This window comes from Phacochoerus africanus, chromosome 9, assembly GCF_016906955.1.
Source record: "Phacochoerus africanus isolate WHEZ1 chromosome 9, ROS_Pafr_v1, whole genome shotgun sequence".
Taxonomy (NCBI): Eukaryota; Metazoa; Chordata; class Mammalia; order Artiodactyla; family Suidae; genus Phacochoerus; species Phacochoerus africanus.
In genome coordinates, this window is record NC_062552.1 from 77570922 (window position 1) to 77597102 (window position 26181).

Genomic DNA, 26181 nt, shown 5'->3' on the forward strand with positions numbered 1-26181 from the left:
GTTCAAAAAGATTCTGCATGAGCCTGAGACACATCTCCTTTCATCCACTGCTTTTGCGTTTGCCTTCTGTACTAACCCCTTCCCTTGACTAAATGGCAGTTCTTCAAATATTTGAAAAGCACTATAGCTTATCCTAATACAGCCCAGAGACATCCTCTCTTACTTATTTTAGGGACCTGAGATAATTGCAGATAGCTAGTTTGGCTTTGAGCTGATGGTGAAGCCCATGTTCTCAACACATTTATCCCTGTGAAGGTGTCCCTGAGGAGGAGATCCACTGGGGTGGAGGAGGATGTGAGGGAGACCCGTGAGGTAGACAGGTTATGTCCTAATGCAAACTGGGAAAGCTTTCTGGAACTTCCTTACTGAACAGTGGGTTTCCCTGAGGGAACGGTGTGTCACTGTGCCCCCCATCTTTGTTTTCAAATTATTCTGATTTTGTCCTTCTTACTCACTTGCTCTCACAGTTACTGTGGTTCCTGCTCCAAAGGTGAACTTGTAGTCATCAAAGCCACAGTGCTACATCTTCCTACACAAACCTGGCCAAGACCATGGCTAAGAGTGGGCGGGGAACGGGCAGGCTGCCTCGAGGCCTAGCTCTGCCCTGCTGTGTATGAGCTGTTTGGTAACTATTTGAACCTCTTGCTTTGTTTCTCACTTTCACACAGTTTCCTCCTCTGTGAAAGTGGGGATGATAATATCTATCCCAGAGGATTGCTTGGAGGGTTAAATGAGTTAAAGCATGAGAGGCATTTACATAGCACTGTGCACATAGCAGGTGTTCAGAAAATGGTAGTTATTAGATTGTTATCAACACTAATTCTTTTCATCTTTAACAACTACATATAAACTTCATTTGTCCTATCTTCTTTCTGAAATCCTGGACATTCATCAGTCCTTTCAATTCTATTCAAATGCTCTTTTTTTGGTCAACTGCTAAAAGCAGCAGTAGTTAAAATTTGGGAATTTTCCTTCTAGAGGATACTCTCCTGAGAGTATAGTTGGCAGTTTCAGACTGTTTACTGAATCATAGGATTTGCTTACTGCATTTAATGTCTGTTGAAGAGACAGAGGAGCAGGGCATGATAAGTTGTTAGGAGTGGGGACCCCAACCCCCAAATGAAAGAACTCAAAATAAATACAGACTGCTAAGAGGAATTTAGGGCACTACGTTGGTGACTTTCTCTTTGTAGACAGTTGTCACTTACTTGGCTTTACACTGAGTTGGGTCCCAGATCCGAAGTAAAGTCTGTTGGTATTGTACACCGTGTTTCCTGCCATTACAAAAAGTCTCCTGGACTTCCTCAAAAGAGGGGGTGTTATCCAGAGATGACCCAGTTAGGCCAAGACTAGCCCAACCCCACCCATTTTTTGTTTTTTTCTATTTTCCTAGAAAATTCAAGAACTAAGGTGAGGAACGAGCCAAGAAGGCACATTCATTATCAGAGACAGGCAAGATAAGGGCATCTGATTTTCTTCAGCGGTTTCATCGATTTCTTTTCTTTAGTTTTCTGCTTGGGTTCATTCTTGTGTCTCCTGTGCTCCATTTGCACAATCTTCGAAACAAGGACACTGCAAATAAATGCTCTTTACCTTTCTCTTTTCCTAATTATGAAAATTCTCCTCCGGTGGACTGGTCTGTGAGGAAAATCCTCATTGTGCCTTTAGTTCCAGGGCTGTCTGGAAGCTTTTCTCCCTGAGTTGGAGTTGGCTGTGCTCAGCAACCTGACCTGAGCTCCCTTATAAGGGCACCCTGAACCCCACCAGCGATCGAGTGAGCTGTACTCTGTAGGTATGATCGATCAAAACAGATCACCCCATCCCCTCTGTCAAAGTGCCTACATTATAGAACCCCCGCCCAGCCCCCACAATGAAACTGTATATTTTGGCTCCCTCCCTGCCTCTGCCTGCATATTCCCTTTAGCAAGGGGGAGGAAAAAAGAGGCCGCAGTGTTGGCTGTCATTTGCAAGTCTAGATGAAACATTATTTATGGGCAAAATATTTTGCTGACACTTTCAAGAGAAAGGAAACCTCAGTGCCAACAGTTAGACGCCCACACAGTTTAGATTTAAACAAATCTCCACAAATGAAGACAGTTAGGAGAAATAAAATAGAGGTGACTTCTGTCTAAGGCAAGTAATTATAATACTTATGCAGTTTCGGAGGGCAAGGGGCTTACTTGTTCTTACTTGCAGAAATGATAAGCAGTGTGTTACAGGAACACTTTGCTGGAAGGGCACCAGAGAGCTATAGAACTAGAGCTTCATTTAAATATCTTAAATGGGCACCTTTGTGCATAGTGACTTATATAGAAATAAGCCAGGATAAGCTAGAAATGCAGCTGGCCAACTAGACTTGATTTAACATAGTTCCTGGTAAAACCATCTTGTAGCCTGGCATCTGGTTCCAGTGAATATATAAATGATGAGAAAGAGAGGTTCCCTTTATGGAATCTCTTCCTATTCTTCTAGGTTAGGATAGTTTCTTCTCTACTCATTTTCATCATCTCCTATTCCAAACTTAACAAAAAGGCTTCTCTTTCTCTTTGGTCTTTGATAAATAATGCTCTTCTTACATTACCCTTTGAAGTACGTGTCATTGATATTTCTCCCCAGCTCCAACCCCAGACCCACTACAATTATAGATTAATAATCTTTGTGAGTAGTATTTAATAGTGGTAGCCTACCAGGTACAACAGTCAGTTGGGTCCCGGATCCAAAGATCAGCTGCCAGCCTGTACCAGAAGAAGCACTGTGATGTGCCCCATAGCAAAAACCAGACCAACCAGGCCAGGTTGGCAGAGCAGAGTCGAGTTGGCAATTACTTTATACATTAGACCTGTCTCATTGCCAGCCTGGGTTTGATCTAGAAAATTAGAAATTTCCCTGATAATTTGATCATTCTAAAATTATTTTATTGATATTAAACTAGTGGCCAAATTAACAGGATAACTGACACTAACTCTCTCTCTCTACCTCATTTAGATCCTGTAGACTAGGTCTAAGGGGGACTTAAGGATTTGGGCAGTTTCCTGGTGGCATAACCCAGTGATGCACAGAGTGAAGGAGAAATCTTCTCTGTCCTGGTTTTTATGAGCCTTATTAGATGAAAAAATGTGAACACTAGTTTTCCACTTCAACAATTATCTTTTTTTTTTTTTTTTGGCTTTTTAGGGCTGCACCCACAACATATAGAATTCCCAGGCTAGGGGTTGAATCAGAGCTGCAGCTGCCAGCCTATACCACAGCCATATAAACTCCAGATCTGAGCCATGTGTTTGATCTACACCACAGCTCGTGGCAATGCCGGATCCTTAATCCACTGAGCGAGGCCAGGGATCGAACCCGCATCCTCGTGGATACTAGTTGGGTAGGTTATGGCTGAGCAACAATGGGAACTTCAACAGAGATCAATTTTAATATTTCCTAAGGTAGCGAGGATGGTACAAAAGCCCAAGAGGCATCAGAATATGGATGGTCATATCTGAGGGAATGAGGGGGTCCACCTCCAGAATGTAAGTTCCCTGAGGGCAGCATCACATTATTTCATCCCTGAAACAGTAAAAAAGATAATTTTAAGGGTTCTCTCTGCTCCATGAGGCTATATTGTACAAATTTTTGGTCGCAAGTCTCAGAAACAGAAAGTGTCCCAACAGTACTTATGAATAAACTTTTTTTTTTTTTTTTCCCTAAAGTGATTGTTAGGGAGAGGCTAGTCACAATTATTCTAGTCAATGATCATTATTTACAAGATTCTGTCATTGGATTGACATCATCTTAGCCCCAAAGAATAGTGCCTTAGCAGCTTGTTAAGACATTAGAAGCCCTTGTTGCTGATCACTGTACAAATCCAGGACTATAGACCCTACAGCCAGTATCCCAAGTAAGCAGTCACACATCACACATCAGAGCCCCACCACATACATTCTGAGAGCAATTCCCAGAGACTCCCCTGCGTGGCCCATTTTGCACCAAGATGTCAGATCTTAGCCAGGGGGACTTTTGTCCTCCTTCTATTTGACGCTCATTCACCCTTTCTAAACATTCTTCATATAGTGTATAATTGGGTCTAAATCAGCCCTTAATCCACAGACATTGCTTAATCCAGGGACGCACATTCATACTTACTGGGCTTCACAGATAACGTGGTTCCCTGTCCGAAGATAAGCTTTCCTCCTTGGTTATAATTCACACAGTGTCACACAGCCTGTCAAAAACACATCCAATCTTCCTGAACACATTTCTAATCCCCCGCCCCCCCCAAATCCACAGCCGATCTCTTCCACACGGCAGCCTGAATCACGGCTCTACCTCTCACTGTAACTTTATTTCTCATAAGAGGAATCAGGTACTTACACAGTGGAGTGATAGAGAATAATGAGAATTTCTATTTACCCCAAAATGTTTCTATTTAACACCAAATGGATCTCTCCTGTTTACTTAATGGCTCAGGATATTGCTGTTTGGGGAAAAGGCTTCCTTTCAAATATGTTTCTCACAGTCTCAGTTAGAAACACTTGGCACTCATGTTAAAAGTAAGATCAGGTGAGGCTCCAGGGAATCAGGCTTACCTGGGGTGATCACCACTTGGGTCCCTGCCCCAAAATTCAATTTCCCCCAGTCGCCAGCATCACACTGTGACAAACGCATCTACAAAATGCCTTCCCCCAAGAAGACAGCGGCTGAATGAAGACGAACGGCTCATGGGGAAACAATCTTGCTACAAAATAAGGGAACTGCTTGATATGAGATATAAACTCTTTCCCTCCTCTCTCTAATTTCTCTTATTTCAAGACACCAAGGATGAGGTGTGTTAAGAGCTCTACTTCCCGGGCCGCAGGGCTAGAAAGTGGTGCCATGGGGTGGCTGGGGTTGACAAATGCTGGGCTCTGCAGTGATAAAACCCCACTGCCTAGGAGGTCACCCAAACCAGGCCTCAGCACCACAGGGCTGGGTTACAGCGGGTTACTACGGGCATCTTCTCATTTCAGCAACCCCCCGTCTACTGGGAAAACCCTTCCTCTCTGAGTTCTTTTCCTGTTAGAGGATGCCAACTACTGAGAGGCCTCAGTTTTTAAGTGTATAAAACAGGCACACCTCTACTCAGATCTGATGGTTTTACTTATTGGGAGTTTGAGGGTGTGGATGGACCCCGGAGCTGGGTTGTGGGGTGGGGGTCTTGGTGGGTTTCGTCCCCTCCAGCCCCCACCCCCAGCTCCTTTAAGGACAAGGAAGATGACCAGGCATTGAGCCTTGATCCACCCAGCCCCTTTAAAATGACCTCTGGCTCAAGGAGGCCCCCCCATGGGAAAGAGAGCAGGTCTTCCTCTTGGAGAGAATCATATTCATTGCACAATTCAAATTGGATGCCACTTACTCGGTTTGACAAGCAGCCTTGTCCCCTTCCCAAAGACTAAGGAGAAGCCTTGTCCTGCCTCACAGTGATTATCTCAGCATCAAAAACCTGCCAGCTCAGCTTTCCCCTGACAAAGCCCTCCTGAGAAGGGAAACCTCCACTACTTCCTCCAGAGTTATTCACACAGGCCTGCGATTTTCCTCCCTGAATAAGCATCCCTCCCACTCCTTATTGCCTGCCTCCATCCCATCTTGGCAGCTCCGAGGTCACCAGTGGGTCCAGGCCTCAAACACCAGCTTGTTCTGCTCCCAGCTCTCTGTACTTACAGGGCAGCACAGACACGCTGGTTCCCCCACCGAAGGTCAAACTCTGGGCATAGCTATTCCCACAGTGCCTCTGTGCTCTACAAAAACTCCCTAGAGCTCCCCACAACTCACACCCCATCCCACATGTCTCAACAGCACCAGTGACCTGGGACCCAGATCCTGTGTTTTGGGCTTTAGGATGAAAAAACCAGCCCGCTGGTCCTGTCCAGTCCTGAGTACAGAGGGAGTTTGGGACATGGCAAGAAGGTTCCAAAACTCAATCAAGCAACCCCCATGTCCTGAAGGAGGTGACTCTGCGTTAATGAGTCAGGGTTTTTTTTTTGTCCCCCCCCCCCAGAGCAGCTGGGGGACTGGGAAGAGAATTAGGGAGGTTCTTTCATTTCTCTTCTGCCTCCAGGCAGGGCTGCACTTCAATCAGCCCTGAGAGGAGGCTGTCTGTCTCCTTTCAAAAACCTTCCAGAGAAAGCGCTCTGGCAACTCCTCCTGACAGCTCATTTTCACTCTTCACAAACCTATTAGGAAGGTTTTACCACCACTCCCTTCCTCTAGCGTATGGGCCTGTGGTCTGAGTGCCCGTGGGGCTGGAGAAGCAGTGCCTCCAGCTTGTGTTTAATGCGTCCTTTCCTAATCAGAGATATGTGGCATGGCTCCCACCTTTCCCTCAGTCCCCTGTCTTCAACATTAACTGCCCCAATTTGCCTCTCTAGAGGGCTGATCCTCCACCCTGGGCCTGAGAGCTTCACTTAGGGGCTCTTTTAAGGCACCATGTTTCTCCCGAGCTTGACAACCCAGAGGAGCAGAAACACACCCTGGGGACAAGCAGCTCTTCCCTGTGAAGCGTCCATCTTCTCTCTGTCCCTGTCCCTCCACCTGGGGAGCCCGTGTCTTGGGGGCACTTTGGGGGCAGTCACGCTGGGGTCAGCCTGGTGAGAGGGTGGTGTGAGGTTTCATCCACACAGCCATCCCCTGGCTGTACCATGAGCCACATCCCTGCTCTAAGGGTTTCTTGTGTAGCCTCAGGAGCTCAGGCCATGCAGCTCTCTACAGAAATCTCTCCCAGCCTCTGACACTTGGATGATTTGGTATTTAAATTAGCCAGGATTCTTTCTCTTCCCACGTAGACACTTTCTGTTCCCAGGTGAAGACTTTCATAGAACAGGCTGACATTCTCCACCCTCCCCCCATGCCAGCTCTTCTCCTGATGCATGACAGAGCCTTGACAGAAGAGCCTGAGGGGCAAAACAAAAGCTCTACTGTGTGTTGGAGATGATGTTTATCATTATTATTAATAGCTAGGGTTTAATGAGCTCTTTCTGTGTTTTGGGCACTATGCTAAATACTCTAGCTCTTATTATTTTATCTATTCCTTTCAATAACACAATAAGGTAGGGAAAGTTTCATCCTTATTTTATGGATGGGAAAACCAGGGCTCAGAGAGGTTGAGTAATTTGTCCAAGGTCACACAGCTAGTGAAATAGTGGAGCTGGGACTTGAATTTAATTTTTTTCTGTCTCCAAATCTTACTCTATACTGCCTAACCTGTAAATCGCTTGGGTTCAGAATGTCCAGAGGGGACACGTGGCATCTCAGGGATGCTGTAGAAGTAGACTTAGTGCCTCTGTAGAAATTTTGTTCTCAAATTAGATGCCCAAAGTTCCAGTGGCTACTTTCAGAGATTCAGATCTCAGTGGGTGGTGGGTAGTCAAAGTTATATGTACGAAGGTACTTTCTGGCAGCAAGGGTCGCTAAATTTTGGAATTGATTACAGAGAGAAGCTGAGTAATTTCCTGCCCTAGACCATCAGACAGAGCCAAGCGTATCCCATGTGGCCAGGGAGCATGCTGGGAAGCCAAACCAGGGGTCATGGGGCACTGGGTCCCCTCTGGAGGCCCTTCCTGACATTCTCATTGGTTCAGTTATTGTTTATATCTCTAATTCTTTGAAAATGTTGTATATGCTTCTGAAAGTCCCTCACCATGAGCCAGAGCAAGAGCGTGTGTGTGTGTATGTGTGTGTGTGCACACATACACACGCACACTTCTAATTTTAAAGCAGAGAAGGAAACCAACTCTCTTTGGCCTGGGGAAAGAGCATTAATAAAGAGCCCAAGCAGATGCACAGGATTAAAGTATTTTTCAAACTAACGATTTGATTGATTGCCCCTAAAGGCACAGCCAGAGAAGAACTCAACTTACTTGGCTTCACAGTGAGCGAGGTCCCGTCCCCAAAGGTCAATTTGTCTGTACGGGTGTTACACAGTGTTCAGTGCTATTGCAATAACCTTGACTCAGGCCTCTAGGAAGACAGGTGGAGGTGGAGGAGGCAAGGAGGAAAACAAAACTTGAAATGACTGCCCATGGCCAAAACAATCTCCTTGTAATTAGGTTAGAGCATGGGATGAATACTAATAACTAGCAACCTCCCAGCCTGATTCTATTTGCTATAATTTTCTTTGAAAGAATGGGCCTTGGCACAAGCAACTCCTGGGAAATTCACTCAAAGTGGCTACTGCTTGGTCTTCTGGGATCCCATCTTTTTGTTATTCCTGCAAGCCCTTTATCTATTTTCATTCAGTTCCTACCTTCTTTTCCTCTGCTTTCCCTGGAACTTCCTCCTCATGGAGGTTCACATATTTTCTCAGGGAGAGACTACATGGATCTTAAAAGCCAAGTACAATGCCCCAGGGAATATATGCATTAATAACCTTGTTTTCCAACTGGTATCACGAATCACTCAACACAAACCAAGCAAAGCAAACACCACCTGTGTTTCGACAGCTTCTGCATGATGGAAGGCAGGCATCTTGGGAAGAATAATTAGCCAGAAAGGAGAACTTACTTGGTGTGACCAAGAGTTTGGTGCCCTTCCCAAAAGTGAGTTGGGAACTCCCGACTCCAGAGTACCCACAGGGTTTCCTTTCTTTGCAAAAACCCACACAGATGCTGAGAAAATCAAAGCATTCATAGTACAGGAGCAGTGCCGAGAGGAGCTCAGGCTGTAACAATAGCCAGAGGACAGGTCAAAGAGAAGGGCTATTACAGAGGCTTGCCCTGGGGTGGACCATCCCTGAGTCCTATAGTAGTCTGGCTGGATTTCATAGGTCACCTCATCCATCCTCCTGTCTTCAGCCAAGGTGTTCTCTGCCCAAAGACCTATGTATTCTTTAAGAGCTCCTGGGAAGGTAGCTTTCCTTTGCCAGCAGCTTTGCATTCAAGCAACTGTTCCTTATATCTAATGGAAATCTGCAAACTGCAGCCTGAGTTCTCTATGTCTTGAGCTTCCTTGCTTGAAGGTAGGAGATTTGGGGTCAACATGCTCCAAAGAGAAACTCATCACAACACCCCAAATCAGTCTCAGTGGTCACTTTTGGGGAGGAAACTGATATTGAAGGAAGGGGGGGAATATTGGTGTTATCTGTAATCTGAACTATTTTTTTATAGTGAGACGTTTTCAGGTATTACTTAGACAAATTAAAATGAATAACAACATCAAACAGAAGTCCATAACATATTTAAAAGCGGCTCTTGGATCTCAGACAAGCCTTCCTATGCTCCCCAGGCTGAGGGGTCTCAGGTTCTCTATCCTAGGGTTTTGGACTCCTGGGATCAGGGGAGACACCTGGGCCAGGATGGTTGGCCATCACAAGCTGGAGTCACTGAGGCTGGGGTGAGGTACTGTGCTTGCCCGTGATTGTTTGGCTGGCTTTTGAATTACGCCAGGGTAACCTGCTCATCTTCCTGCCCAGCACTAACCTCCCAGCTCCTACCAGAACTTTCTTGGGGGTTCAAAAAACATTTATCGGTATATTGAAAAATCATTTAAGGGAAGAAGCCATTGTTTACCAAAATTAGGGATGGCCAGAGACACTTACTTGGAATCACAGAAAGTCTTGTGCCGTTTCCAAAGACAAGCTGCCTGCTTCCTGAGTTCCCACAGTGATTGCCTCCCTAACAGAAACTCAGAGTTCCTGGCCCCTGTGCTTTTCTGGAGGTTTCCTTTTGTTCATCTTTGGGTGAAATCACCCAGACATCTCCCCCACTTAACCACAGTTTTTGTTTTCCCTTATCATGCTTTTGCCTCCTTTCTGATCCTCTACAAAACGGGGTACAGTTAAGATGCCCCTGACTTGAATGGTCTATACTGCTATACCTGGAGCTGTGGCCCAAGAAAGCATTTGTGAACTGCCTGCAAAATTCCAGCTTATTGTTAGCCTGTGAAAAATATTCCAAAGGAAATCCCTGTCTCTGGCCTCATAATGAACCCTTTGCTGTGCTGGAAATAAAAAGGAGTGGCTGCTTTTCCAAAATGAAGAAAAGGATTTGGAAAATGGCAAGAGTGAGAAGGCTCAACACAAGATGTTGTTCTTGGCTGACATACCATCTTTGTTGCCTCTGGCATTAAAAGAACTCTTAAAAAAGTTACCTCCTGCCCATCCATGGAACAAGGGAAGTGCAGACGCATGGAGCACCAGAGCCAGGAATCTCAGCAGAGGCCAAACAGAGAAAGTGGGTCTTTTATGAAGAGTGGAAGGATGTTTGTCATAGGTAGTCTGGAATCATTTCCAAAACCACTTTGGTTGGAGCCAGAAATCATACTGGGTTTAATGTGTCCAAACAAACTCCACTGGGGACAAGCCTGGGGGGAGATTTGAAGATGAACTCTTGACAAAGTTTCCCAATTTTTTACTCTTCATAATATATAAACAAGGAGAAAGATAATTGATTTTTTTTTTTTTTTGGCCTCACCTATGGCTTGCAGAAGTTCCCAGGCCAGGGATCAAACCCATGCCACAGCAGTGACAATTCTGGATCCTTAACCTGCTGAGCCACCAGGTAACTCCAAGATAGGTGATATTTAAGCAGCAAAACACTGGCAGCAACTTTCCCTGCTCTAGAGGGGAAAGCATTCAGGACCTAGAAGCTACCCACATGCTTTAGAGCCTGAGAAAAATTTCCCACCCAACACCAAAACCACTTTAACTCAGTGGAAATCAATATCTAAAAATCACATGAACAACACTTACTGGGAAGAACATGAAGCTGAGTCCCTTTTCCAAAGACAATTTTGTTAGCAGACTGTTCGCACTGTGATTGGGGCCACAACAAAAACTCCTAGTGACTCTTCAGGAAAGCTGGATGGATATTTCACCTTCATGGGACATTTTCTCCTCTACTCTAATAAACAGGTCTCATTATCTCATCAGCCATCTTTCTCTGTGTCTCCTGGCTATTTTGCTTGAGTTTTATGCTGCTTCTTGTAAATGTGCAGAGAGGAAATTGGGTGACCTCATTTGACACTGAGGGCAAAGTATAAGAGCAACAATTAACAAACTCCTCTGATATCTAACACCATTCTGTTACGGCAGGCAAAAAAATGGCCGGGTGGACAGCCACTGAGCTAGGAATCACTCTTGAGAGCCTAAAGAAAGATGGGGGCAGCAAGGGGCCACTCAGACACACATCTGAATTTCACGTGAGGGAGCATCACAGAGCCCTCATCTCACCTTCGGCTCCCTCTTCTGGAGTGGCCATCGCACAGACCCTGAAGATCCCTTACCTTAGGCCAAGCACACATTTGCTGCACTCATTACAGCCCTCCCCAAGCTCGGGTAGTGGCGGGGGCGGTCATCCAGTTTGGCCCAGAGGGAGTCTACTCTTTCAGGAAACACTCCCTTTCACAGTCCATGGATATGGTCTCTCACCACCAAGAAATGGACACTGGATGGCATTGCGGCTGGTGCTGATTGGGTCCTTGTTTGACTCATAAAGAACCAAGCCCTGGAGTTCCTGTCATGGCTCGGTGGTTAATGAATCCAACTAGGAACCATGAGGTTGCTGGTTCGATCCCTGGCCTTGCCCAGTGGGCGAAGGATCCGGCATTGCCATGAGCTGTGGTGTAGGTCGCAGACCCGGCTCGGATCCCGCGTTGCTGTGGCTCTGGTGTAGGCCAGTGGCTACAGCTCCGATTGGACCCCTAGCCTGGGAACCTCCATGTGCTGCGGGAGCGGCCCCAGAAAAGGCAAAAAGACAAAAAAAAAAAAAAAAGAACCAAGCCCCACTGTTTCCTACTGTCCGCCTGCTCCCCGCCTCCCCCCCCACCATGCAATGTCTTTATCACAGTCATTAACAACAATTAGCACGAGTGGTGGTCATATTTACTAGATCTAAAGCAAACTTACGAGTCCTCTAGTTTGTTTCCTTGCCTTTGAGTATTTCCCACAGCTAAGTCATTCAAAAATAGGCTATGCTCTTTTAAAGTTCCTTAGAATGGTTGGTCTATAGTCTCAGTTATCACCTATTGTAGGTTTTAATAACACAGTCAGTCAACCTGACAACACCTGCCTTATAATAGTTTTTTGACTGACATTTGGATTGGCCCCTTTGTCCCCAAAATGCCTTGTGGGAAAAACTGACATCCCAGGTGTGCGCCCAGGAATGCCAGGCTCCTGAATTCCTTACTTCCTCAATGAGGGATATTTAAAGTTTTTATTCTCCATGGAGGGATTGTTCACTAAACGAAAATTCTGTCATCATGCCTGCCATTTTCTTTCACTCTGAATTCCCTTTCAGGTGTTAATAAACCATCTGGGATCATCAATTCATCTCAGTTTTTTTTCTCCCATTGCATTTGAATAGTAAAGCTATGTTTTGAGTGAAATTTGACATGTATGGGACTAGATGTGGACTTTTTCCAAATGGGACAATGTTTGGGTTTTATACTGTCTCTTTTAGAGTAAATACATATGCAGGCATGAGCGACAAAGAAAGTATTTTATACATATGAGTAGCATTTACAATGAGATAGATTCTCATTTATCAGTAGAACAGAAGACAAGTTATGTGGGCAAAATCATAGTAAACACACAAATCATTGCAGAACGTAGTTTAAGGGATTCTGTGGCTGTAAATAACTCATGACTCCAATATCTCTTTGGAGAAAGGGGAGCTGAGCTACCATATTAAAGGCAATTTGGGATGGTCTCACTCTGTATCTATTTATCATCATTGCTTTATTCTCAACAATCATGAATGTTTCATGCATTTGCAAAAGTCATTTTTCAAAAGGCACATTTGTCTACATATTAAATTAAATGTCTACTAACTTCACAGGATTTATGTGTTTGGTCAATACAAACAGAACATGGCCACTTACTGGGCTTTACCATCACCTGGGTTCCAATTCCAAAGAAGATTCTGGCATTGTTATCCCACAGCATTTCCTGCCTTTACTGAAACCCCTAGTAAAACCCCATCTCACACAAGGTACGGTGGGGAGGGCAGTTGGACTCTCTGTGATTTTTTTTTTCTGTGTCTCTGGAAAATGGCCTTTTATGATAAGAAGTAAAACATTGGTCTGCTACATAAAGCAAATCATTTTTATTTAAAAGGCCAAACTTAGGAGCTTTTAAGACCCCTTTGCATTGTTAGGCTTAAATCTGCCAAAGTTGAATTAAATAATTTGTTAACAACTCTTGCTCTTGTATGTATGAGCTCAGCCCTGGATAGACAATTCTGAAAGGATGATGCATTCCTACATCCAAAGGGATGTTTTCCAGGTTCAAGGCCATCTGAATACCTACCCAGACTCTACCCAAACTCCATGGTCCTATCCCCTACCCACTGGCCAAGGGTTTCCAAACTTTCTCACTGCATAATAGTGTCTATGTGGTAGCCTAAGAGAATATCTCACCAGGGAAGAGTAACAGTCCTATCTTTTCCTAAACAGTCCTGTCTTTTCCTAAGGAAGTGCCACCATGGACTCATATGATGTTTCAGACGGACAGGGTAGGGAGTTAGGATACACTGTCTCCTACACTTTAAGAAGGTCCAGTCTTGGAGTAAATGAAAGAAATGAACATTGTCTAAAAAAGATTGTATTCTAAAGGCGAGGATAAGGGCACACAAGAGCGCCTTTATCACACAGCTGAGCACTGGATGGGTTTTAATATACATTTTAACATATACGGATTATGGAAGAAAAGAGAGGGGTGAGCATCCAAGACAGTGATACCAGGTCTTGGATAAAAACAGCACATAAGGAGGGGGAGGGAGTGGGATGGACAGGGAGTTTTGGGTTGGTAGATGCAAACTATTACATTTAGCATGGATAAGCAATGAGGTCCTACTGTATAGAACAGGGAACTATATATAATCCCTTGGGTTAGAACATGATGGAAGACAGTATGAGAAAAAGAATATATATATATATATATATATAATAAATATATAAATAAATATATATATATGGGTCACTATGCTGTACAGCAGAAATTGACACAACACTGTAAATCAACTATACTCTAATAAAAAAATTTAAAAAAATAGAGCATAAGCAACAACATTTTAAACTTGAAGGAAACTTGACCTCATCCCCAACATAACTGTGACTTATTGCTCAGATTTGAAGAGCAAGTTCAATGCTGATTTTCTCTTCTCTTAGCCTGGAAGCAGGTGGGTGTCCAGAACAAACCCAAAGGATGTATTCTAGGGAAAACGAAAGGGGAAACAAACGTAGGACATACTGGGAGGGTGTTACAGGGATCACTGTTTTAAAACTGAGTTAACCCACCCTAAGCCTCACCTTTGGCCTCCCCCATCCTGGGGGCAGTGTGGTCTGCCCCCTTCAGCAGTCTCTCCAGCCATGGCTCTGAGATCTCATTTGGGGGGAAAAATAAGGTGCTTGGACCAGCCGACACATAGCGTATAAACTGGTTAGCAGAGGTTATATCTGCAGAGGTAAAGTTAGGACTAGAGCTGATAAATGGCCTGGAAATCAGGGCCACAGAGCAGAAAGCTGTAGCATTTAAATGGGAAGAATTTTTCTACACTAGTTTTCTTTCCTAGGATTTATCTTTTTTTTTTCTTCTTCTTCTTTTTTTTTTCTTTTTAGGGCCTCACTTGTGGCATATGGAAGTTCCCAGGCTAGGGGTCAAATCAGAGCTGCAGCTGCTGGCCTACACCAGAGCCACAGTCACACCTACACCACAGCTCATGATAGCACTGGATCCTTAACCCACTGAGTGAGGCCAGGGATTGAACCCGCATCCTCATGGATACTAGTTGGGTTTGTAACCTGCTGAGCCACAACAGGAACTCCTAAATATTTTAAATATTTTAAAATTATAGTTGATTTACAATGTTCTGTCAATTTCTGCTGTACAGCATAGTGACCCAGTCACATATATATATATATATATATATATATATATATATGTATATATATATATATATTCTTTTTCTCATATTATATTCTATCATGTTCTATCACGAGTGATTGGATATAGTTCCTTGTGTGACCTATACAGCAGGACCTCATTGCTTATCCATTCTAAATGTAATCATTTGTGTCTACTAATCCCAAACTCCCAGTCCATCCCACGCTGGAATTTATTTTAACATTAGCCCATATCCCCTTCCCTGGCTTGGGATGCCATCCAGGAGAATGGGAGATGTGAGAGGCTGCCGTATTGTGGTAGCCAAGGGATAACGGGGTTGTGGGGGGTGCTAAGAAGTCTACCTTAATCCTCCTTTCCACCAAAGAGTGGCTGTCACTTCCCATTTGCCAGGGGCACAGAATTCCACTACTCACGTACTTGGCTTGACAGAAAGCAGAGTGCCAGGCCCAAAGACGAGTGTGTTTGCTGCACTCCCATAATTCACACAGCCCTTCAGGGGCTTACAATAACCCCCAGGAAGGGGCATGGCAGGGTTGGGGGCAGGTGGGCTTGGTCTTCCTAGACTAAGAACATCTCAGTCCCATGGCTGTGAAAACTGACTTTCCAGGTATCCCTTTAGGCCCATATTCCCCTGACAAACTCTGAAGCTGCCATTTAAGTTATATCCTTGTGGGGCTTGTGCTGAGGCCCCAAACCCTAGGTGACTCACCAGGAAGTGACCGGAAACTTTGCAGGTATCTGCTCCCCATGCAGGACAGCGGCCAGAGGCAAGGATGTTGGGAAAGATGCAAGCACTACTTTTCACCCTCTGGTCTTTTTTTTTTTTTTTTTTTTCCAGGGCCCCACCTGTGGCATATAGAGGTTCCCAGGCTAGGGGTCAAATTGGAGCTGCAGCTGCCGGCCTACGCCACAGCCACAGCAATGCCCCATCTGAGCCACCTCTGTGACTTAACACCACAGCTTGTGGCAACGCTGGATCCTTAACACACTGAGTGAGGCCAGGGATTGAACCTGCATCCTCAGGGATACTGTGTTGGGTTCTTAACCCACTGAGCCACAATGGGAACTCCTCACCCCCGGGCCTTTGACTGGAGCCCTTTCCATTTTCTCTGAGTTTTCTCTTTTAATGGAATGAGGCTGGGTAAATTCTTGGGGGAAGAATTCCAACCATATCAGAGGGAATTAACAACCCAGCTCTGCTTTCTTGGAGGGCTAGTTAAGCATTATTCATTCTGGAAGCAACTAGATCAAACAAGAGAGTTGGTGGCTGACATTGCTTCTCACTAGGAGTGAAAACCCCATTTGAGTCGAGTGCATTGTCTCCAGCAGGCTGGGTGGTTCTTAAAAATATAATTTGCACGCTATGCTTCGTATATTATTCCACCCATGTCTCCTCTCCCTTACAGTCACATCTCTGAGACTTACCTGGCTTTATAATTAGCTTGGTTCCAGAGCCCCAGATCAACTGATAGCTGCTATCCACACAGAGACAAAAACCTTAACAAAAACCTTCCCTGTCCTTCTGGGAAGCCTATTAGAGATAAATCTGAGATAAAAGGCCCAGAGCCAAGCACATAAAACAATGTAGGAATATTGACTATTGAAGATTATTTGCTCATTTAATTACATCTGATTCCCTTGCCCATTATAGATTCCAGGCGCAGATGATGAACTTGAATAACTCAACATCCAAAGTCAATCTAGGTCTCTCTGTGTAGAGGGGAAGCATAATTCATAAACAGTTTTTGAACTGGAGAAGCTGAACTTGCTGCACCTTCTCTGATGTTTTAAATAAAAATGCAAAAGGGAGAAACAGATCATTTGTTTGGAGTCATAATGCATCTGATTCCCTACTGTCTTATTTTCACTGCTGCTACGACACTAGTCAGGACCATGGTATTCATCCACCTATAGATTAAATTGATTCGGTTTACAGAGAGTTTTCTCAGCGAGAAATGGTGTCCTTAGGGAGTGGGGAGCGGGCAGCTAGAGGCAGGGAAGGCCCTACAGAGCCCAAGGTACCCTGAAGATGTGCTAAAGTAAGTTGGTTATTTATTCAATACACCTTTGCAAAACCACTCCTTGGCTTCTAGTACTTACTTGGAAAGACTTGTAATCTGGTTCCAGACCCAAAGATGAGTTTGTCATAACTGGAAAACACAGTGATACGGAGGCCTACAAAAAGCCCCTGAGCCCAGTGGGGCACTCTGCCTTTGTGCTTTTCCCATCCTTGGCCCCAATAACTACCAAGAGCAAAGAAGATCTGAGGATACATTGAAAACATCCATTCACTCATCAGTCAGTTTTTGTTTTGATTAAGTTTCATCCTTGGCAAATTCCTATGGCCTGTGCTTATTATGTTTTCAGTTCACGAAGGTCACAGCTCCAGATGCTTTACCATGAGAAAACAGAAAATCTCAAGCCCTAATCCCAGTTCTGATGGGGCGGAGGGGTCTGACAAATTATTTAACTTGTCTGTGCTTCGGTATGTCTGCCTGTGAAATTACGTGTGATGATGTGTGACTCTGTCTACCTAATAAGGTAGACAATGTTGTGAAGACAGAAGGGCTGTTGGTAGAGCAGCGGGTACAACACAGCGATGCATTTTGAATAATGTGGGGAAAATGAGCTTGTTCAAGCCAAGATATTATTAACATGACTAGGGTGGGATATGTTAGCTTAAGTGTACTGTCAAAATAACTACCAAAAAGCTTTCTTAGGAAAAACTGAAGGAGAATATATCTGTCTTGTGTGTTTTTTCCCCAAGAAAGTTAGAGGACACAGCCACTTAATCTGCCAGAAGAGATGGGCCTGGAAAAGGTCAGCCGAATTCTGCGGTCTGAGTGCCGGGGATTAAGAAGAAGTGACTGTCCTCCCACAGCAGTGAATGAGCGTCACTTAGGTTCCCACGATGTGCTGATTTCCCCGTGCTGTTGGAAGCATTATTGAAATCAGCCAAAGTGATTTCTGAACTCAATCAAATTAATGCTCCAATCAGCAGGGTGGCTAGATCCAGAAATTGTATCCCATCAGTGACTAGCTGGGTCATGGGGGGTGTTGGGGGAGAACGCCTCTCTAGGATAGACAGACTAGCCCACGGAAACAAGAAGAGACACACTTACGTGGTCTAACAGTCACTTGAGTGCCGGACCCGAAATGCAGTACACCCCCAGAGTTTGTCCACAATGGCTGACTCCACTACAAAAACCTGTCACCTCTTCAGAGCCACACACCCTGAGCCAAGGTGGAAGCTACAGTTTCCCAAGCAGGAGGGGGCTCAGACACATATCACAAAGGCCATGGTGGGCCTCAGTCTGTGGGCAGACCTTCCTGCAGAGGCTCTTCCTCATCCTGGGCACAGTCCCAGCGCTGGTGCAGGCTTTCGGCACCCCTGGTGGCCACCTCCACCTCTGGGGGCCCGGCTGGGGCCCTGCCCTTGGAGAGGAACCCCTCAGGTGCCTGAGCCTTTCAGGGATCACACAAGGAGCTAAGAAACTCCTCAGGAACATAAGGCAGGTGGCCTCTTTAGGCTGTGGAAGGGCTGATCCTGAGGTGGGCATGGTGGTCAGGCGTCACAGGAGAGAGAAAGAAGTTAGGTAGAAGAGTGGGTGATGGAAGGAAGAGCCCTGGAGTGAAGCGTCTGAAAAGAGAAGTGAGAGCCTAGACCCATAGCAACAGCTGATGTCAAAATTCATTGTGCCCTGCTCTGTGAACACACATGAGTTCCAGGGGACAGAAATGTTTCTGGGCTCTGTCAGTTGCCCTGACCTATTTAGTAGTATTTTACCTCCTGCAGCAACCTCTCACACGTAGCTGAGAAGGCCCACACTGCCCTGGAGTGGCCCCCCTTCCTGGCTTATTTTTGCCTTGCATCTGACCAAATGTTCCATGCACAGGGGAGCGGCAGGAACAGCAGCCACCAAAAGATACTCTGAATCTGTTTCTCTCTTTCTAATTAGGCTGTCAATCTGTTTAGCTAATAAGTTGTATGAAGTGTCTTAATCTCTTCTAAGGAAAGGAGTCATATAAATGCAAAATAGCAGCAGCCATAAGTCAAAATGGCTTTCTGGGTAGCTTCACTTTGTGTGCAGAGATGCTGTTGAAGAGAAGGAAAACTTGCTGTGTGTGGAGAACAGACAGACTGGGGGGAAAAAAATCCCACACAACAGCATTTGTTTTTATTAGGCTGAGTCTCTGCAGCACAAAGTAAAATGAATCTGGCAATTATTTAGGTAACGTGACAGTCAATTCAGGCCATTTTTGAGCGCAAAAAAGGCTTCTCAAGGAAATGCCTAAATATTTGGATCAGCTCCTGAAATTAATCAAGTTAACTGGACAATGGTGCTGTGTAGACACAAACTAATAACTGTGCCCTGAGATGGTTCTCCCGAAGGGGTTATGCTTTATAAACCTAACATTAAAACCAACCCAATATTTATACCCAATCTCTTCATTTTGGCATTGCAATGGACGGTTCCCATCTTTTTTTTTTTTTCTTTTCTTTTTACAACACGACTTACATTTAGAGCTGCAGAGAGAAGGGTGACCTTCTCCTTGGAGAGTCTTATCAGGTTAATACACAGGAACTCATTTAGAAATTCATTAGGTGTCTGGGAGGTGAGAGCTGGCCATTATAGATTAAGAGCTTTTTCTCAAGTGGCAAAGGACTTACGGGGAATGATGGTGAGTCTTGTTCCTGTTCCAAAGACAAGCCGGTTTGCCCCAGTAGTTGACACAGTGTTTCTGCCCAATACAAAAACACTTCACTCTGGGACTGTCTCCTCTTCTTCCTCTGAGAAGCTCACCAGGGGTGTGCCACACACATTTGCACTCCTACTTGGTGAGAGCCTTTTATACACCCTTCTATGGAAAATCTTGTTTCCCATGTTTCTTAACCAAAAAAAAAATCCAAATCACCAACAGTCTCCTGTCTCTCCTCCCCTCTTCTTTTTTCAAAAACAAAACCTTGTCATTTCTAGGTTATTCATTTTCCCCTTGAAAGACGCTTCTTAGAGAATTCTAGTGGCTATGGGGTGGTTCCCACTGCAGCATGCTATTATGTAAAATCACCTTTACTTTTTGTGCACCTCTCACATTTGATGTTTTTATGTCTCCCAGAAAATTACATTCTGTCAGGCTTCACCAAGAAATTCCAGACCCAACTCACTTCAAGTTCTGCAACCCCCCTTTTTTGCCACTAGCTGAAACCAAATGGGTTAGAAAAGACCATTTAAGCTAGGCTTTACACACCTCCTCCTTCCTAGTATAAAAGAAAAATAAAACCTAAAAGTAAGAGTCTTTGGTTAGAAGTTTGGCAGAGAAGATCAACCAAAGAATGAACGTGGCAGGTTATTCTGGCTCACTCGAAAACATTCAGACCTACCTGGTTTTACCTGTAACACTGTCCCCTGCCCAAAGACCAGTTTTCCTGTGTTGCTAGAGCCACACTGTAACACTCCACCTTACAAAAACTTAAAAGGAGATGGCTGTTTTTGCTTCCTCCCCTCCAGCAACCTGATCTAGTAACAACAACTAATATATGCTGCCTCTATGCAAGGCCCTTGATAGGTATTCACTCCTAATCTAGTAACAGTGCAGTGAGCTAGGTACTGTTATCATCCCCATTTAACAGACAAGAAAAATGAGGCATAAAGAGAAGTAAAAAGATTAGAAAACCTGCCTACGGCCACACATCTAGTAAGTAGCAGAGTTAGGGTTTGCCAGGCAGTTTTCACATTCACCTATAGTGGGCTAGACCTTCCATTAGCCTGAAACAATTCTAGGTTCTCCTTTAAAGTGCGCATCCCAGTAGCACTGATGAAATAGTTAGCTCATCAATCCTAATAAATGTTCCCTGAGCTGGTTCCCTGGAAAAGTTTTCCATTTCATAAATTTAACATTAAAACTGGTTCAGTATTTATACCCAGTCCCTTCATTTTGGCACAGCAATCGACGTTTCCCATTTTTTCTTGCAACTCATGACTTACATGTAGAGTGGCAGAGGGAAGGCTGACCTTCTCCCTGCAGAGTCTTACCAGGTTAACCCACAGAAGCTCATTTAGAAATTCATTCACACCTATATCATAGGTGTCTTTCCTGAAGCCCCTGAGCTCCACTGCATTAACCAGCTCTCCCCCCTGCCCCCCAGCTCCAGCCTGGAGCTCCAGAACTTCCCTGGGAGCTGGCCCCTGCCAAAGCCACAGCAAACCCTGCAGGAGACCCAGTCTGGTTGTACCAAGGATAGTTCTAAGCAGGGCGAGTGGTCTCTAAGATGCTCCTGAGGAGTCTTGGAGAGAAGAGCTTTTCAGGAGAGGCCAGAATTAGGATGAAACCAATTCCTTCCCTGTTCCTTCTAATAAATCCACCATAAGGCTGTAAGCCAAAGAGAACTGAGAGAGGCATAAATTAGATGGTAAGTGTGAGTCATTCTGGAGAGTTAATGGTGGGGAGATGTTCCTTAGGGAGGTCACTGGGTGGCCCTAAGTCCCGGCACTTCCCAGCAGCGCTAGGGTTATCTTTGGCTGGAGGGGAGCAGGATCTTCCAACAGCGCATGGGGAGGCTGATACAGGATGGACTAAGGAGGCTGTGATATGTGATGCGTATTTTCACTTCGTCTAACCTGAATGCCTCCTGATGGCTCTTTTTGGAAGGGGCCGCCTGTTTGCTCTATAAGAAGACCGCCTCACATTCCAACTGCCTTCCGACCATGCCCTTCTGGACCCCCCTCTCTAGGTATTTTGATTGAGGGGTAGGCAGGAGCTCAGCTTGGGTGGACAGGAGAAAAACACTGCTCATGGCTGCACGTATTAAACATGAGGGCTAAAGAAGCCAGTTCCTGAGACACTTCAAACTGCATAGACAGGTTTGAGGGAGAGAGTTAATTTGAGTACTCACTTGGATTTACTGCCAGACTTGTCCCCAATCCCCAAATCAGCTTACGGCTGTTGCCAATATTACACAGTCATAGCAAGCTTTACAGAAACCGACCAGGCCAATGTGTACCAGGAAATCCCTTTCAATCCCCAAATCCAGCCAGCGTGCTCCTCCGGCTGGGACCCCGGCCAGAGAGGCATCAGGGAAGACTGTTTATTATCGTGGTCAATGCACAGCATGGTTGGGCCAGAAAGGCTCTTCTGAGGTTAAATAGCTTATCCCCCAACCTCCAGACGGAGCTGTCCCCTCCCCAGGCCATCGAGGAGTGGCAGGATCCTGACAAAGCTGCGGTTCTCCCACTCCAGTGCTCAGCCATTCCTGAGATCAATGCAGACTTTCTGACCCAAGTGGTTAAGACAAAAGGGCAAAGAATCTATTATTCTCCAGCTCCTCTGTTCCTATGCCAGATGATTACATATGTGCCTGTTTTCACATGTATGCATGGCATGTATATATACACTGTAGAATCATTAGGATTAATGATTAGAATTAACATTAAAAAAAAAACTGAGTGAAGAAAACAACCCCCAAATGAAGCTCAGTGCTCTGGCTTCTTTTAGAAATCAGAGCATTCATTATGGATTCAGCAGAGATACTCACCAGGTTTGACCATTAACCTTGTTCCCCCTCCAAATGTAAACGCCTTGCCTGCGTTATTATTCACACAGTGATCTTCAGCTCAGCAAAAACCTCCTAGAAACCCAACTAAGTTTTCCCTAAAGATCTTCTGGAAGAAGCGATACCGTGAGCACAGAGAATATTAAGTAATTGTCACAGTAATAACCTGGCACAGAATCCTAGCACCAGCTTGGATTTTCAGGACTGTTTCCACATTGAATGAATGGAGGATATTCTTTCTAAATGTTCTAAAGAAGGAGTTTTCCTGCACAAGCCCAGAGTACTGACTGCCAAAACCCTAGTTATCCTCTGGTGTTTTAGACAATAATGCTCCAGGGGTCCTGAAGATCACACACTTGATTTGGACAAAGTAGGAACAGTTTATGCCCATGGCACCAAAGACAAAGCAGCCAGAGAGACTGTCACCACAATGGAGGAGACTGAGGGCAGCTGCCACTGCCCACCTGGCAAGAGGGGTTGGCATGTTGGGCCACCCTTCAGGGTGCTGGAGCCAGACACCTCTGACCGAGGTCCAGGCTCTGGAACATCTAAATACCTTTTCTTATTCTGCAGAACTAGAGAGAGTTGCAGGCATAGGTCAGCTCTGGAGTTCACCCCAATTCCAGCTGCAAACCTGTTCATCCCCAGCTTAGATGGTCACCAGGATAAAGATTTTCATCCTTTCTTTGTCCTAGTGGAGAGTTTTCCATTCTCACTGGCCCTTTCCCAGGAGACAACACAACTCAAGGACTAACCTGAAATCATTCTGTTACAGGAAACTTCTTCCATCCTATCTAGGTGATCCTTTTGGACATCTCTTAATTTTGGGGTAGCTTGAAGGAAAGTCTGGAAGGAAATACCATGGGCACCACTGCCGAGTATACAGCATGGTCTTCTCCCTCTTCCCCACCTCTGGCCAGCTGGAGGGCCAGGTGCTTAATGACCAACAATTGGGAATGGACCACTCCAGAGGCAAAACAAGGAACATGCAGACAATATGGCAGCCCATAAACTTCCTACTTGGATTTAGTTGGTCTTGTTTCTCCACCAGAGAATGTCTTTCCATGGACCCACCCCTCCTTCCCACATCTGTTATGGAAGCATTTCCTTCCTTCCTACTTTGCAATTTGCCTGCTGGATCTCTTACCTGAGCCTCCCTAATTTTTAAAAAGGGATATAGTTTCTCAAGTTCTCCCTGTAAAGTTAAATCTGGTGACATCTGTGCTGGGTCTTGAGGCTGAGTAACAATTTGTTTCACGTAATGCTAGTCTGTCTTCAGTGCTTCGTCCACGGTGTCTGATTTATGGACACAGGTACAGGTGTGGGCATGTGTAAGCAGGCAGGAGAAGTAGGTGTCCAGTTTGCCCAGAACAGAGCATTTGAGAAAGGGAATTTGGAGAACAGAAAGGGTGCAGATTCTAGAGAGCCTCAGAAGTGGACCTGATGGTTTCTCAAAACATGCATGTCTAGATGAAGTGTTGAGTTGGACAAATAAGTATAGGTAAAGTGAGTGAAAAATGTGGAATGAGAGTAGTACAGTTTAAAAAAAATTCCTTTGTCCAGAGGAGTCTCTCAAAGTCTTTCTTTACCTAACAAATATTTTCTCGTAACTAGTCTAATTCTTATGAAACTGGTGGTAAGTTGATCCCAGTGAACCTCCAAGCTCTCCTTCATCCCTCCTGACCAGAGCAGAGGGGCCAAGAATGGCCACCTCAGACAGCTGTGATTTTTGCTTCCATGGTTTATAGCAAGTATTTCGCTTATTTTACCTGCCCTTGCCTGTCAGACACCAATAACATTTAAAATTGTCTTGGTTGCAATACTCACTTGGTAAAACCTGTAGCCTTGTGCCTGCTCCAAAGATGTATTTGAAGCTTCCTGAGTCACAGTGCTATGTGTCTCTACATAAACTTCCATAGGGTTACCATTTCTCGGGGTAGCTTTGCTGTCAATTAGGATATTGTAGGCACTTTTGCCATCAGAAGGTTTTGACCTTGTGTTTTTCTACATGGGCTTTACTTGGGATAATAGCTCAGTTCATACTGAAAGTCTCTGTGCTTTGATGAGGTCAGGGCTTGCAAAACTTCCTCTATCTCATGCTATGTTTATCTTAAGTGTGTTTATTAAGTAAAGAGGCTGTTTGAACAAACATGTCAGGATTTAAACATCTGAATGATGGCTGAATCTTTCGAAGTCCTCCCTTTTAGGACTCTCTCTGAGAAGCAGTTAGGGGCCATGCAAACACTCTAATGACATTATTTTATGGTCACACTCCATTTTGGGGAACCAAAACAGTGCCAATAATTAGTTTGAATCCCTCTTTTATTTATAAGTCATGGGTCTGAGGGCCTTTGGATTATTCATAAAAATGAAATCTACCTTCAAAAGATAAAGCTAACGAAAAGAATGTGCCAGGCCCTCGGAGGGCAGATTCAAAAGAAGAGGTGGGCAGTAGAGAGGCTGGGGCTGCGGTGGGAGGTGGGGCGGAAGTCTGTGCCTCTTCGGGCTGAGTGGTTTGACATTTAAATGTATAAACTGCATTCGTTAACAAATCAGCCCCGTTACCTTATTGCCACACCTGATTCGGGCACAGGGAATGGTTGACAAAATCCTACTGAGATGTGAGATTTCTGCGGTGAATTTCTGCAAAGAGTGCGCCTGCGTGGAAAGCAGCCCAGTTTCTGCAATTCTAACAACAACAACAACAACAAGCCAAAACCCAAACCCCCACACGCTGAACTCTGCAAGTGTGGAGATAACCTGTAAATTCTCAATATTGCTGTCTCTAATCCATCTCTCTTCCCCTCTCCCTGACACCTTCACAACTCAAACATTCAGCTGTATCACAGATAATCCAGTGGCGGCGGCGGCGGCGGCGGCGGCGGCGGGGGGGGGGGGGGGTGTGTGTCTCTAAGGTACGGGGATTCCCTGTCGCTGCTGCAGGGTTGACTCAGCCAACCTGGGTGCGGGGGAGAAGTCCCTGGAGTGAAGAGGGGGCTTCCACTGCCATGGTCCTCTCTCCAGAGAAAGTTGTATTGTTCCACTTTTCTCTCTTGTAGCTCTTGCTGCCCACCCCTCACCCAAGCCCTCGGTCCATGTGCCAGATTTTCCAGTTCTACCAGGGGACACGGCCCAAACGCAACTGGGTCTACAGCACTTAATCTGTTAGGGACACGCTTCCGCGGCAACACGCAGCTGCTTTGGTAGCCTCCCTTTCCACTAGTTTGTTTCTCTGTCGCAAAGCTTTTCTGCCTCTTATCTCTGCCTCTTTCCCAAAGCTTCCACGTGCTTTGTGGACCTTCAAGAAACACTGACTACAGTATTAATACAATCTATCAAACTGCCCACAGAACTGATAACCAGATCCAGCCCCCAGGGAAACGCGTCTTCTTATCTTGCTCACACATCCGACATAGTTAACAACTGCACACCAAACGAAGCAATTAAATTCAGCTGTGTTTCAACAGGTCCCTTTGGATTTCTTTCCAGAAAGGATAATGAGTTACCCGCAAGAACTCACCGGGTGTGACCAGCAGTGTGGTGCCTTTGCCAAAGCTGAGTGCATAGCCGGTGTCTGAGTACCACAGTGCATTTTCCCTAAACCAAAACCCCCCTCAGTAGCCACTCTGCCTCTGTTCCTCACATGATCCCCCATTCAATCTAATGTCTAAACACCCATCACACAACTGTCACACAGAGGGTGGGTCATCCACGGCTGTCTTCCATGAGAATGTTGCTGAGAAGGTCACCCATTCACCACAGCGAGATGGGT

The 26181-nt window shown here is 45.2% G+C and overlaps 1 long non-coding RNA gene and 1 pseudogene across 1 annotated transcript; both read right to left on the reverse strand.

Annotated features, from left to right (window-relative positions):
- Positions 1-26181, reverse strand: part of LOC125134938 (T cell receptor alpha chain MC.7.G5-like) — a 446151-nt pseudogene that overhangs the window by 26957 nt on the left and 393013 nt on the right.
- On the reverse strand, positions 3397-8514 carry LOC125134966 (uncharacterized). Its single transcript, XR_007136875.1, has 3 exons — positions 7878-8514; positions 4129-4207; positions 3397-3552 (listed from the first exon to the last, which is right to left on the reverse strand). It is a non-coding gene; the product is annotated as an uncharacterized LOC125134966 (long non-coding RNA).